The 13,737-nt window shown below is 36.4% G+C and overlaps 1 protein-coding gene across 2 annotated transcripts in view; it reads left to right on the forward strand.

Moving 5' to 3' along the window:
- UBQLN1 (ubiquilin 1) overlaps nt 1-13,737 on the forward strand; it is a 49,461-nt gene that overhangs the window by 9,049 nt on the left and 26,675 nt on the right. The window lies entirely within an intron of this gene.

Here is a 13,737-nt window from a genome sequence, read left to right on the forward strand (position 1 = left end):
TCTTTCCCTTTCTGAGCTTTTGCCAATGCTGCTAATGACAGTAACATAACTACTTATTCCAGGCTTATCAAGGCATACTGCATTATTGTTATTTTTTTTAAGTTTCACTTTATGATGAAAGTACTGTTTCCTCTTTTTTAAAGTGAAGAAACCAGAACTCAGATTAGTAATGTGATTAAATTTATACGCCTGTTAAATAGTGCAGCCTAGATTGAAATCGAGTGACTAACTTTGGAGCCCACACCTAACCACTGCTCCAAGCTGCCTTGACTTTCCTCTGGTAGGCTTTTCAGCCTTTGGGTTTATTTAAATGTCAGTTCATTAAAGGTTGATTGGACTCACCAATCTAAATTAGATCTATGACTATAATCTCTTGATACCATTTTGTGATTATATGGACTTTTTCCTCTCCACCCCATACTGTAAGAATTTACAGAGGTAGGGGTGTTTTGCTTACCTCTTAATCCCATTGTACCTGCCTAGTATTGCACTTGGCACACATTGAGTAATGCAAATATTTATTGAGTGAATGAACAAATAGTGTTTTAAAGATTTATTTGCAGTATTTTGTACTTAGTTGGGGCTATTTTAACAATGTGATTTACTTAGAAAAATGTGACGTTTATTCGTAGTTTAATCAAATATCTAAGGGCATTATTTTAGTTGTTTTTGTATCTGAGCAGCTTAAAAAGAAAATTCCATTAAAATTAGGATTGGGAATTTTTTAAGAGACTAAAGTTGCTATCTTCAAATCTGTTGGATGCAAATATTGCTGAGTTAACATACCGAACAAATTCCATTTATTATAGGCATAAATAAAATGTATATATATGCGCCTCTATTTTGCAAATACTTTCATTACAAGAAGATATGAACTCTGGTTTGTTCCAGGTAAGTTCATGCCATTCTGAGTTAGTTTGATGTTCTGTAGATATGACAACACAGACTGCTTGGTTTATTGATTAAGCAGCTTCTGTACAGATTCCTAGACTAGTAAAATGTTTTTGATAAATTTTGTATAGCCTTTAAAGCTCTCTCCAGTTTTTATAAAGGATATGGCTTTATTTGTTTTTAAAATACAGACTGCAAAGAAAAGGAAATACATTAGGCATGCTGTTACTTTAGGAAGTTCAAATGATGTAGAAAAGTATGAAATAAGGGGACCTGTTCAAAAAAAGTTACTCTAAATGTGTATCTATCTGTCTGATTCTGTCCAGAAAAGTGTTTCTCTATTTACCCATATATAATTTTCTATTTATTCCTGTTAAGCAGGTGGATTATTACCCACACTTTTACCTTACTCTTTTTATTTGTATCTTTGCAGTCTTTCCATATTGGCATGTGTAGAGCTAACTCATTCCACTATTTATGATTATTTTTGTTTTTATATTAATATTTTGAGAAGTGGGGAAAGGGTGTTGTCATTATTAACATTGAAATGTGGTCTGCATTTTGGAGAGAGCGTGAACCTTGGAATTTGAGAGATCTGACTTTGGGCAAGGCGCTTTACACCTCTGAGCCTCACAGGCCACATTTTTTTTTTTTTTTTAACATCTTTATTGGGGTATAATTGCTTTACAATGGCGTGTTAGTTTCTGCTTTATAACAAAGTGAATCAGTTATACATATGTTCCCGTATCTCTTCCCTCTTGCGTCTCCCTCCCTATCCCACCCCTCCAGGGAGTCACAAAGCACTGAGCTGATACCCCTGTGCTATGCGGCTGCTTCCCACTAGCTATCTACCTTACGTTTGGTAGTGTATATATGTCCATGCCTCTCTCTCGCTTTGTCACAGCTCACCCTTCCCCCTCCCCATATCTTCAAGTCCCTTCTGCAGTAGGTCTCTTTATTCCTGTCTTAACCCTAGGTTCTTCATGACCTTTTTTTCCTTAGATTCCATATATTATGTGTTAGAATATGGTATTTGGCTTTCTCTTTCTGACTTACTTCACTCTGTATGACAGACTCTAGGTCTATCCACCTCATTACAAATAGCTCAATTTCGTTTCTTTTTATGGATGAGTAATATTCCATTGTATATATGTGCCACATCTTCTTTATCCATTCATCCGATGATGGGCACTTAGGTTGTCTCCATCTCTGGGCTATCGTAAATAGAGCTGCAATGAACATTTTGGTACATGACTCCTTTTGAATTATGGTTTTCTCAGGGTATATGCCCAGTAGTGGGATTGCTGGGTCATATGGTAGTTCTATTTGTATTTTTTTAAGGAACCTCCATACTGTTCTCCACAGTGGCTGTACCAATTCACATTCCCACCAGCAGTGCAGGAGTGTTCCCTTTTCTCCACACCCTCTCCAGCATTTATTGTTTCTAGATTTTTTGGTGATGGCCATTCTAACTGGTGTGAGATGATATCTCATTGTAGTTTTGATTTGCATTTCTCTAATGATTAATGATGTTGAGCATTCTTTCATGTGTTTGTTGGCAGTCTGTATATCATCTTTGGAGAAACATCTATTTAGGTTTTCTGCCCATTTTTGGATTGGGTTGTTTGTTTTTTTTGTTACTGAGCTGCATGAGCTGCTTGTAAATTTTGGAAATTAATCCTTTGTCAGTTGATTCATTTGCAAATATATTCTCCCATTCTGAGGGTTGTCTCTTGGTCTTGTTTATGGTTTCCTTTGCTTTGCAAAAGCTTTGAAGTTTCATTAGGTCCCATTTGTTTATTTTTGTTTTTATTTCCATTTCTCTAGGAGGTGGGTCAAAAAGGATCTTGCTGTGATTTATGTCATAGAGTGTTCTGCCTATGCTTTCCTCTAAGAGTTTGATAGTTTCTGGCCTTACATTTAGGTCTTTAATCCATTTTGAGCTTATTTTTGTGTATGGTGTTAGGGAGTGATCAAATCTCATACTTTTACATGTACCTGTCCAGTTTTCCCAGCACCACTTATTGAAGAGGCTGTCCTTTCTTCCCTGTACATTCCTGCCTCCTTTACCAAAGATAAATAAGGTGACCATATGTGCGTGGGTTTATCTCTGGGCTTTCTATCCTGTTCCATTGATCTATCTGTTTTTGTGCCAGTACCATACTGTCTTGATTACTGTAGCTTTGTAGTATAGTCTGAAGTCAGGCAGCCTGATTCCTCCAGCTCCATTTTTTGTTCTCAAGATTGCTTTGGCTATTCGGGGTCTTTTGTGTTTCCATACAAATTGTGAAATTTTTTGTTCTAGTTCTGTGAAAAATGCCAGTGGTAGTTTGATAGGGATTGCATTGAATCTATAGATTGCTTTGGGAAGTAGAGTCATTTTCACAATGTTGATTCTTCCAATCCAAGAACATGGTATATCTCTCCATCTGTTTGTATCATCTTTAATTTCTTTCATCAGTGTCTTATAATTTTCTGCATACAGGTCTTTTGTCTCCTTAGGTAGGTTTATTCCTAGATATTTTATTCTTTTTGTTGCAGTGGTAAATGGGAGTGTTTTCTTGATTTCACTTTCAGATTTTTCATCATTAGTGTATAGGAATGCAAGAGATTTCTGTGCAGTAATTTTGTATCCTGCAACTTTACCAGATTCACTGATTAGCTTTAGTAGTTTTCTGGTAACATCTTTAGGATTCTCTATGTATAGTATCATGTCATCTGCAAACAGTGAAAGCTTTACTTCTGCTTTTCTGATGTGGATTCCTTTTATTTCCTTTTCTTCTCTGATTGCTGTGGCTAAAACTTCCAAAACTATGTTGAATAAGAGTGGTGAGAGTGGGCAACCTTGTCTTGTTCCTGACCTTAGTGGAAATGCTTTCAGTTTTTCGCCATTGAGGATGATGTTGGCTGTGGGCTTGTCATATACGGCCTTTATTATATTGAGGAAAGTTCCCTCTACACCTACTTTCTGCAGGGTTTTTATCATAAATGGGTGTTGAATTTTGTCAAAAGCTTTCTCTGCATCTATTGAGATGATCATATGGTTTTTCTCCTTCAATTTGTTAATATGCTGTATCACATTGATTGATTTGCGTATATTGAAGAATCCTTGCATTCCTGGAATAAACCCCACTTGATCATGGTGTATGATTCTTTTAATGTGCTGTTGGATTCTGTTTGCTAGTATTTTGTTGAGGATTTTTGCATCTGTGTTCATCAGTGATATTGGCCTGTAGTTTTCTTTCTTTGTGACATCCTTGTCTGGTTTTGGTATCAAGGTGATCGTGGCCTTGTAGAGTGAATTTGGGAGTGTTCCTCCCTCTGCTATATTTTGGACGAGTTTGAGAAGGATAGGTGTTAGCTCTTCTCTAAATGTTTGATAGAATTCGCCTGTGAAGCCATCTGGTCCTGGGCTTTTGTTTGTTGGAAGATTTTTAATCACAGTTTCAATTTCAGTGTTTGTGATTGGTCTGTTCATATTTTCTATTTCTTCCTGATTCAGTCTTGGCAGTTTGTGCATTTCTAAGAATTTGTCCATTTCTTCCAGATTGTCCATTTTATTGGCATAGAGTTGCTTGTAGTAATCCCTCATGATTTTTTGTATTTCTGCAGTGTCAGTTGTTACTTCTCCTTTTTCATTTCTGATTCTATTGATTTGAGTCTTCTCCCTTATTTTCTTGATGAGTCTGGCTAATGGTTTATCAATTTTGTTTATCTTCTCAAAGAACCAGCTTTTAGTTTTATTGATCTTTGCTATTGTTTCCTTCATTTCTTTTTCATTTATTTCTGATCTGATTTTTATGATTTCTTTCCTTCTGCTAACTCTGGGGTTTTTTTGTTCTTCTTTCTCTAATTGCTTGAGGTGCAAGGTTAGGTTGTTTATTCGAGATGTTTCCTGCTTCTTAAGGTGGGCTTGTATTGCTATAAACTTCCCTCTTAGAACTGCTTTTGCTGCATCCCATAGGTTTTGGGTCGTTGTATCTCCATTGTCATTTGTTTCTAGGTATTTTTTAATTTCCTCTTTGATTTCTTCAGTGATCACTTCGTTATTAAGTAGTGTATTGTTTAGCCTCCATGTGTTTGTATTTTTTACAGCTCTTTTCCTATAATTGATATCTAGTCTCATGGCGTTGTGGTCGGAAAAGATACTTGATACAATTTCAATTTTCTTAAATTTACCAAGGCTTGATTTGTGACCCAAGATATGATCTATCCTGGAGAATGTTCCATGAGCACTTGAGAAAAATGTGTATTCTGTTGTTTTTGGATGGAGTGTCCTATAAATATCAATTAAGTCCATCTTGTTTAATGTATCATTTAAAGCTTGTGTTTCCTTATTTATTTTCATTTTGGATGATCTGTCCATTGGTGAAAGTGGGGTGTTGAAGTCCCCTACTATGAATGTGTTACTGTCGATTTCCCCTTTTATGGCTGCTAGTTTTTGCCTTATGTATTGAGGTGCTCCTATGTTGGGTGCATAAATATTTACAATTGTTATATCTTCTTCTTGGATCGATCCCTTAATCATTATGTAGTGTCCTTCTTTGTCTCTTCTGATAGTCCTTATTTTAAAGTCTATTTTGTCTGATATGAGAATTGCTACTCCAGCTTTCTTTTGGTTTCCATTTGCATGGAATATCTTTTTCCATCCCCTTACTTTCAGTCTGTATGTGTCTCTAGGTCTGAAGTGGGTCTCTTGTAGACAGCATATATATGGGTCTTGTTTTTGTATCCATTCAGCCAATCTGTGTCTTTTGGTGGGAGCATTTAGTCCATTTACATTTAAGGTAATTATCGATATGTATGTTCCTATTCCCATTTTCTAAATTGTTTTGGGTTCGTTATTATAGGTCTTTTCCTTGTCTTGTGTTTCCTGCCTAGAGAAGTTCCTTTAGCATTTGTTGTAAAGCTGGATTGGTGGTGCTGAACTCTCAGCTTTTGCTTGTCTGTAAAGGTTTTAATTTCATCAAATCTGAATGAGATCCTTGCTGGGTAGAGTAATCTTGGTTGCAGGTTTTTTTCTTTCATCACTTTCAGTATGTCCTGCCACTCCCTTGTGGCTTGCCGAGTTTCTGCTGAGAGATCAGCTGTTAACCTTATGGGGATTCCCTTGTGTGTTAGTTATTTGTTGTTTTTCCCTTGCTGCTTTTAATATGCTTTCTTTGTATTTAGTTTTTGACAGTTTGATTAATATGTGTCTTGGCGTATTTCTCCTTGAATTTATCCTGTATGGGACTCTCTGTGCTTCCTGGACTTGATTAACGATTTCCTTTCCCATATTAGGGAAGTTTTCAACTATAATCTCTTCAAATATTTTCTCAGTCCCTTTCTTTTTCTCTTCTTCTTCTGGAACCCCTATAATTCGAATGTTGGTGCGTTTAATGTTGTCCCAGAGGTCTCTGAGACTGTCCTCAGTTCTTTTCCTTATTTTTTCTTTATTCTGCTCTGCCGTAGTTATTTCCACTATTTTATCTTCCAGGTCACTTGTCCATTCTTCTGCCTCATTTATTCTGCTATTGATCCCATCTAGAGTATTTTTGATTTCACTTATTGTGTTGTTCATCATTGTTTGTTTCATCTTTAGTTCTTCTAGGTCCTCGTTAAATTTTTCTTGCATTTTGTCTATTCTATTTCCAAGATTTTGGATCATCTTTACTATCATCATTCTGAATTCTTTTTCAGATAGACTGCCTATTTCCTCTTCATTTGTTAGGTCTGGTGCGTTTTTATCTTGCTCCTTCATCTGCTGTGTGTTTTTCTGTCTTCTCATTTTGCTTATCTTACTGTGTTTGGGGTCTCCTTTTTGCAGGCTGCAAGTTCGTAGCTCCCGTTGTTTTTGATGTCTGTCTCCAGTGGCTAAGGTTGGTTCAGTGGGTTGTGTAGGCTTCCTGGTGGAGGGGACTAGTGGCTGTGTTGTGGTGTATGAGGCTAGATCTTGTCTCTCTAGTGGGCAGGTCCACGTCTGGTGGTGTGTTTTGGGGTGTCTGTGGACTTATTATGATTTTAGGCAGCCTCTCTGCTAGTGGGTGGGGTTGTGTTCCTGTTTTGCTATATGGTTGGCATAGGTTGCACTCTCAACCACTGTGCCACCAGGGAAGCCCGAAGTTACATTTTTATTGATAATGCACTATAACATTTTTGACCAGTTTTATATTCATAAGAAGGTGCCCTTTTCTCATATAGCTGCTTATGTCTCTAGTTTATCTTATATCCAACATTTTCATGTAAGATTTATGCAATGGTTTTTTTTTTAATATATATTTTTAAAATTTATGTTTGGCTGCCTTGGGTCTTTGTTGCTGTGTGAGGGCCTTTCTTTAGTTGTGGTGAGCGGGAGCTACTCTTCATTGCGGTGCGCGGGCTTCTCATTGCGGTGGCTTCTCTTGTTGCGGTACACGGGCTCTAGGCTTGTGGGCTTCAGTATTTGTGGCTCATGGGCTCTAGAGCACAGGCTCAGTAGTTGTGGCACACAGGCTCCGTTGCTCCGTGGCATGTAGGGTCTTCCCTGACCAGAGCTCAAATACGTGTCCCCTGCATTGGCAGGCAGATTCTTAACCACTGCGCCACCAGGGAAGCCCCTATGCAATGTTTTTTTAATGAGGGTACTTTAAGGTTACTCAGACTCAGGCGTTTGTTGCAATAAGTTTTATGTTTCTGCAGAGGAATAGTGTTTGTGGACTGCCTCTGTCTAAAGCTGCTTTGAGAAGTTTTAAGATTGCTAATTGTTTTTTTCCTAAGTCAATATTACTTAGTTTCTGACTTTTTGTTGTAGTATTCAATAAAAGTGTAGTAGGTAAAACAGCCATAGAAGTAAAGTTCAGATGTTAGAGGTCAAATTTTGGAAAATTTGAAGCCACTGTAAACTATTTCCTCTGCCTTTTTTTAGAGTGCAGAATAGAAGTTTAAGGATATATGAAGTATGTGCAGGAGTTTTGGCTCTTCTACAAACACGTAACATTGTTTAAATTGATCATATTTGGATTAAAATTTTATAAAATGCAGCTTATTTGGGAAAGTATAGCATATCTCTTTGATATGGTACAGTTAAAAACTAAGTTTTATTCGTTTTTGTTTCTAGTGGAGTGGCAGGCAGCTGAGCGTCATAATCCTTGGGTTTTGTAAGTTTGTTCCAAGCTTTGGGTAACTTACTCAGAGTAAATGAATATTACATTAGTCTATTTGGGAGTAGTTCTAATACCTAGATTGTTTGACTTCAGTTGTTTGAAATGTAAAATTTATTTGTATAAGAATTAGATTATAATAGGTAGTCAGATTATACAGTTTCCCTTTGTATGGTACTAGAAGTATAGTTGTACCCTATCTGTCATAATGCTCTCCAACTTTCACCATGAAGTGCTATAAACTCATACTTTTGAATTGCCTTAGGTGCCCCTCAGAATCAAGAGTTCCATGAGGCTAGAGGATCCTAGTATCAGTGATGCTAATTTTCAACAATGCTGTAATTCTGTAGGAGGAAGTTATTTCTTAGGGGTCTTGTTAAGGACTTTGGTTTCTTGAGATTTTGTTGTGAGGATTGAATGAGATGATGTGAGGGTGTGGTTCCAGGCACAGTGTAGCTGCTAAATTAGCAATGAATGTAAATGCTTTTTGAACTGTGTGCCTTAGGATCTTACTCTTTTGCATCTAGGATACCATAGAGAAGCCCCTAGTCTGTCCAGAAAGCCCACCTATCCTTCCTAACACTGACAACTCATGGCTAGTAGGATTCCAGCCCTTAAATATTACTAAGGGCTCAACTAAACTATTCACAACTGTTCTATAAGCATTTGATGCTAGATAATGATGTTCATGGATGACCGTCTCTTACTCTTGAGTGATCATCCCTGCTGTGATTTACGTCTTATAGCCACTCTGGTCTGCTACCTAAAACTAAGGTATCTTTTTTTCCCCCCAAGACAAATTTTATTTATTTATTTTAAAATTTTTATTGGAGTATAGTTGATTTCCAGTGTTGTGTTTCAGGTGTACAGCAAAGTGAATCAGTTATACCTATACGTATATCCCCTCTTTTTTTTACATTCTTTTCCCATATAGGTCATTACAGAGTATTGAGTAGAGTTACCTGTGCTATACAGTAGGTTCTTATTGGCTGTCTATTTTATGTATAGTAGTGTGTATATGTCAATCCCAATGTCTCAATTTATCCCTCCCCCTTTACCCCCTGGAAACCATAAGTTTATTTTCTACATCTGTGACTCTTAAAACTAGGGTATCTTCATCCCAATTTGTTTCTGATGACCTACCCAAGACAAGGTATATGATAGCTTTCTGGCTAGTTGAGTCACGTGAAATTCGATGCTCAGGAAAGTTGGTCATTTACGTTTCGACTTTCTGCTGTTTCTTATCAGTAGGGCATTCACAATCAACTTTTAAACCTATTTTAAGTATAGTACAGAAGAATGCACACATAAATGTACAGCTTCATTTATTAGCACAAAAGTTAGAAGCAGAATATTATCAATTTCCCAGATGTCACTTGTGATCCCTTACAATCACCACCTCCTCTTAACTACAACTTTTCTCACTTTTGACACTATGGTTTTTGCCCCTTTCCTCTCTTTTAACTTATGTTAATGATAACTTATGTTAATGAAATAATGTAGTTTATTGTCATTTGTGATTGGCTGCTTTTGCTCTACATTGATCCATGGTGACATGTGGTTGTACTTCATGTGTTGTCATCGTGTGTAACAGTCTATTGAATATATCACAATTCTACAGTTGAAGGTTTGGGTTGTTTTAAGTTTTGGGATAATAAAGTTTGAACTTCCTTGAACTTGTCTTTTGGTGTACCTGTGAACACATAATTCGTTAGATAAAATCCCAGAAGTGGAATTGTTGAGTCATACAATAAGCATAAATTCAGCTTCTACTGTGAAATGTTTTTCTGAAATATGTGAATTTATACTTATGTTTGCAATATATGTGGATTCCAGTTGTTCCAAATCCTCTGCAACAGTCTGTAACAGTCTTTTTAAATAGTACAACCACTTTATTTATTTATTTATTTTGGTTGCATCAGGTCTTTGTTGCAGCGCATGGGATCTTTTTTTGCAGCACCCGGGCTTCTCTAGTTGTGGCCAAAGGGCTCCAGAGCGTGTGGGCTCTGTAGTTATGGCGTGCAGGCTTAGTTGCCCTGCGGCCTGTGGGATCTTAGTTCCCCCACCAGGGATTGAACCCTCATCCCCTGCATTGGAAAGTGGATTTTTAACCACTGGACCACCAGGGAAGTCCCTGTAACAGTCTTTATACTGGACTGTTCGGTGGGTGTGTCACTGGTTTTAAAGTTACCTGATGTTGTTAATTAGGATGAGTCCCCTTTGTTTGTATTATTGGCCATTTAGATTTCATTTTTGTGAAGTTCCTATTTCAGTCTATTGACTAGTTTTCAGTTGGGTTGTGTCTTGCTGATTTTCATGCTTTATGTATAAAATCTGGATTCAGGCTCTCTGTTGGTTTTTGGTATTGTAGATATTTTTTCTCTGTTGCTTATCTTTTTACTCTATTAATGATAGTTTAATTTATTGTGGCTTTTTTATGGCTAAAACTTTTTGTGTCCTGTTTAGGAAATCTTTTCCAGTTGAACTAATATTTTATTGATTCATCTTTTTGGTACTGTTTAATTGCAAGGTACTGTTTAATTTGCATGTAGTTAAAGTATGTACTCCATATGATTTAAAATTTTTGAAATATGTCGACTTGCTTTATGGCCCAGTATATAAGTTTGTAAATGTATTTAAAAAGAATACTTATTTTGTAGTTGTTGGGTACAGTGTTCTATACATGCCAGTTGGGTCATCAGTTAATTTTGTTGTTCAAAGCTTTTATATCTTTTTTTTGTTTTTTGCCCTATTTTATTCTATCAGTTACTGAGGTAAATATGCTAAAATATCTTACTGTACTTTTGGATTAGTCTGTTTTTCTCTGTAGTTCAATTTGATTTTTGCTTTTTGTATTCTGAAGCTATATTATGTACGTATACACTTAAAGTTTTATCTTCTTGTGAGTTGAACACTTTATAATGTTGAAATGTCCTAGTTGCTTTTGTATTAAAGTTTGCTTTTTCCAGGGAACTATATTCAATATCATGTGATAAACCATAATGGAAAAGAATATGATAAAGAATGTATATATATGTATAACTGAGTCACTTTGTTGTACAGCAGTAATTAACACAACGCTGTAAATAAACTACACTTCATTTTAAGAAAAAAGTTTGCTTTGTCAATTAGAGTAGCCTCATTAACTTTATTTGGTTAGTTTTTACATGGACTATCTTTATTCATTTTTATTTTCAATCTTTCTTTTCCTTAGTAGTTTATGTGTATGTCTTTTTTAAGCAGCATGAAGTTGGGTTTTTAAATCCAGTCCGGCAATTTTATCTTTTTAACACATAGTCTCTTATGTAATCACTGATACATTTGGTTTACGTTTACCATTATACTATTTGATTTCTCTTTTTCCTGTCTCTTCTATGTTGCTTTTTTCTCTTTCTTTTGGATTGTTTTGTATTATTCCAATTGTTCCCCGCCTTTTTCCCAGTTGCCCCTTTTATTAGGTTGGTAGATGCATGCTGCTTAAACTGTTCTTTTAGTAGTTATCCTAGAGATTACTATATGCATCTTATAAAATGTCTAAATCAGTAAGTACTTGTACTTTCCACTTAATTCAAGAACCTTAGAACAGTTGAACACTGTTCACCTGCCTGTGGACTACACTTGATCGTCCTTCCTTCCTTCTTTCCTCTCTTCTTTTCTTCCTTCCAACACAAGACATTGTTACTAATGCTTTTTAAAGTCGGTTTTTATTTCAGTTTATTCTTCCCATTTTTTTATTCCTTCATCTAGGAGAGGATCATTTTCTTCTGTCTGAGGAACATTTCCTGTAGTCTGTATATGCTGGGTAACAGATTCTCTGTTTTTGTGCGTCTGAAAATGTCTATTTTGATTTCATTTTGAGGGATTTTGCACTGGATATAAAATTTTAGTTAGGCAGTTAATCTTCCCCCTTTATAATTTTTTTCTTAATTGTTTTTTTCTTGTGTGTGTGTGGTACTCGGGCCTCTCATTGTTGTGGCCTCTCCCGTTGCGGAGCACAGGCTCCGGACGCGCAGGCTCAGCGGCCATGGCTCACGGGCCCAGCCGCTCCGCGGCATGTGGGATCTTCCCAGACCGGGGCATGAACTGGTGTCCCCTGCATTGGCAGAAGGACTCTCAACCACTGCGCCACCAGGGAAGCCCTTTTCTTAATTTTTAAATCATGGATAATTTCAAATATACAGAAGTAGAGATAATTGTAAGTTAGCTCCACCATGAATCCTTCACCCAGCTTTGACAATTAACTTTGGAGCCAGTCTTGTTTCAGGTGTACTTTCCCTTAAGGCCCCTCTCCATACCGCATTATTTTAATGCATCTCTCATGCCTTATATCACTTCATCCTTTAATATTTCAGCATGTATCTCTAAAAGCTAAGGATCCCTTTAAAAACTGCAATATGTTATCCTGCTTTACCAATTAATAATGTCTTAATTTCACCAGTCCCGAATTTCCCCATTGTTTCAGAATGATTTTTTAAGTGTAATGTTGGCATGGATTTATTATTATGTAGTTTTAACTTTTAAAAAATACTTTACTTTTTTGAGCAGTTTTAGATTTACAGCAAATTGAGCAGAAAGTACAGAGTTCCCATACTCCCTGCTCCCCCTACTTTAACCTCTCCCACCATCAACATCCTGCTCCAGAGTGGTACATTTGTTTCAATTAATGGACCTCTATTGACACATCATTATCACTCAAAGTTCATAGTTTAAGATTCACTCTTGTTGTTTTGACAAATGTATAGTGTATGTGCTCTACCTCTAACCTAACTCCTGGCAACCACTGATCCATATACTGTCTCCATAGTTTTGTTCTTTCCAGAATGTCGTCTAGTTGGAATTATACAGTACGTAACCTTTTAGATTGGCTTATTTGACTAAGTAGTATGCATTTAAGGTTCCTCTATGGTTTTTTCATGGTTTGATAGCTCATTTCTTTTTATTGCTGAATAATATCCCATTGTCTGGATGTACCAAGGTTTATTTATCCATTCACCTGTAGAAGAATTTCTTGGTTGCTTCCAAGTTTTAACATTAATGAATAAAGCTGCTATATACATCTGTGTGCAGGTTTTGTCTGGACATAAGTTCTCAATTCCTTTGGGTAAATACCAAGGAGAGGGTGATTGCTGGATCGAATGGTAAGAGTATGTTTAGTTTTGTAAGAAATTGCTAAACTGTCTTCCAAAGTGGCTATACCATTTTGTATTCCTATCAGCAGTGAATGAGAGTTCCTGTTGTTCCATATTGCTGCAGCATTTGGTAGTGTTAGCTGTTTTGGTTTGGCCATCCTAGTAGTTGTATAGTGCAGTCTCCTTATTTTAATTGACAATTCCCCTAATGGCCTATGATGCAGAGCATCTTTACAGATATGCTTATTTGCCATCTGTATATCTTCTTTGATGAGATGTCTGTTAAAATTCTTTGCCCATTTTTTAATTCAGTTGTTCAGTTTCTTGTTGAGTTTTAAGAGTTCTTTGTATACTTTGGGTAACAGTCCTTTATCAGATGTGTCATTTCCAAATATTTTCTCCCAGTCTGGCTTGTCTTCTCATTCTCTTGCAAAAGATTTTTTTTCAAGTGGGATCCAAATAAAGCTCATACATTGCAAGGGACTGATAAGTTTCCTATTTTTCCTTTTCTGGCAAGTATGCTTTTATTTCTTTTTCCTGCCTTGTTGCATTGGCTGATATTTTTAATATGCTGTTGAATAGAGTGAATAGAGAGC

Source organism: Lipotes vexillifer, unplaced genomic scaffold (genome assembly GCF_000442215.2).
Source record: "Lipotes vexillifer unplaced genomic scaffold, Lipotes_vexillifer_v1.1 scaffold917, whole genome shotgun sequence".
Taxonomy (NCBI): Eukaryota; Metazoa; Chordata; class Mammalia; order Artiodactyla; family Lipotidae; genus Lipotes; species Lipotes vexillifer.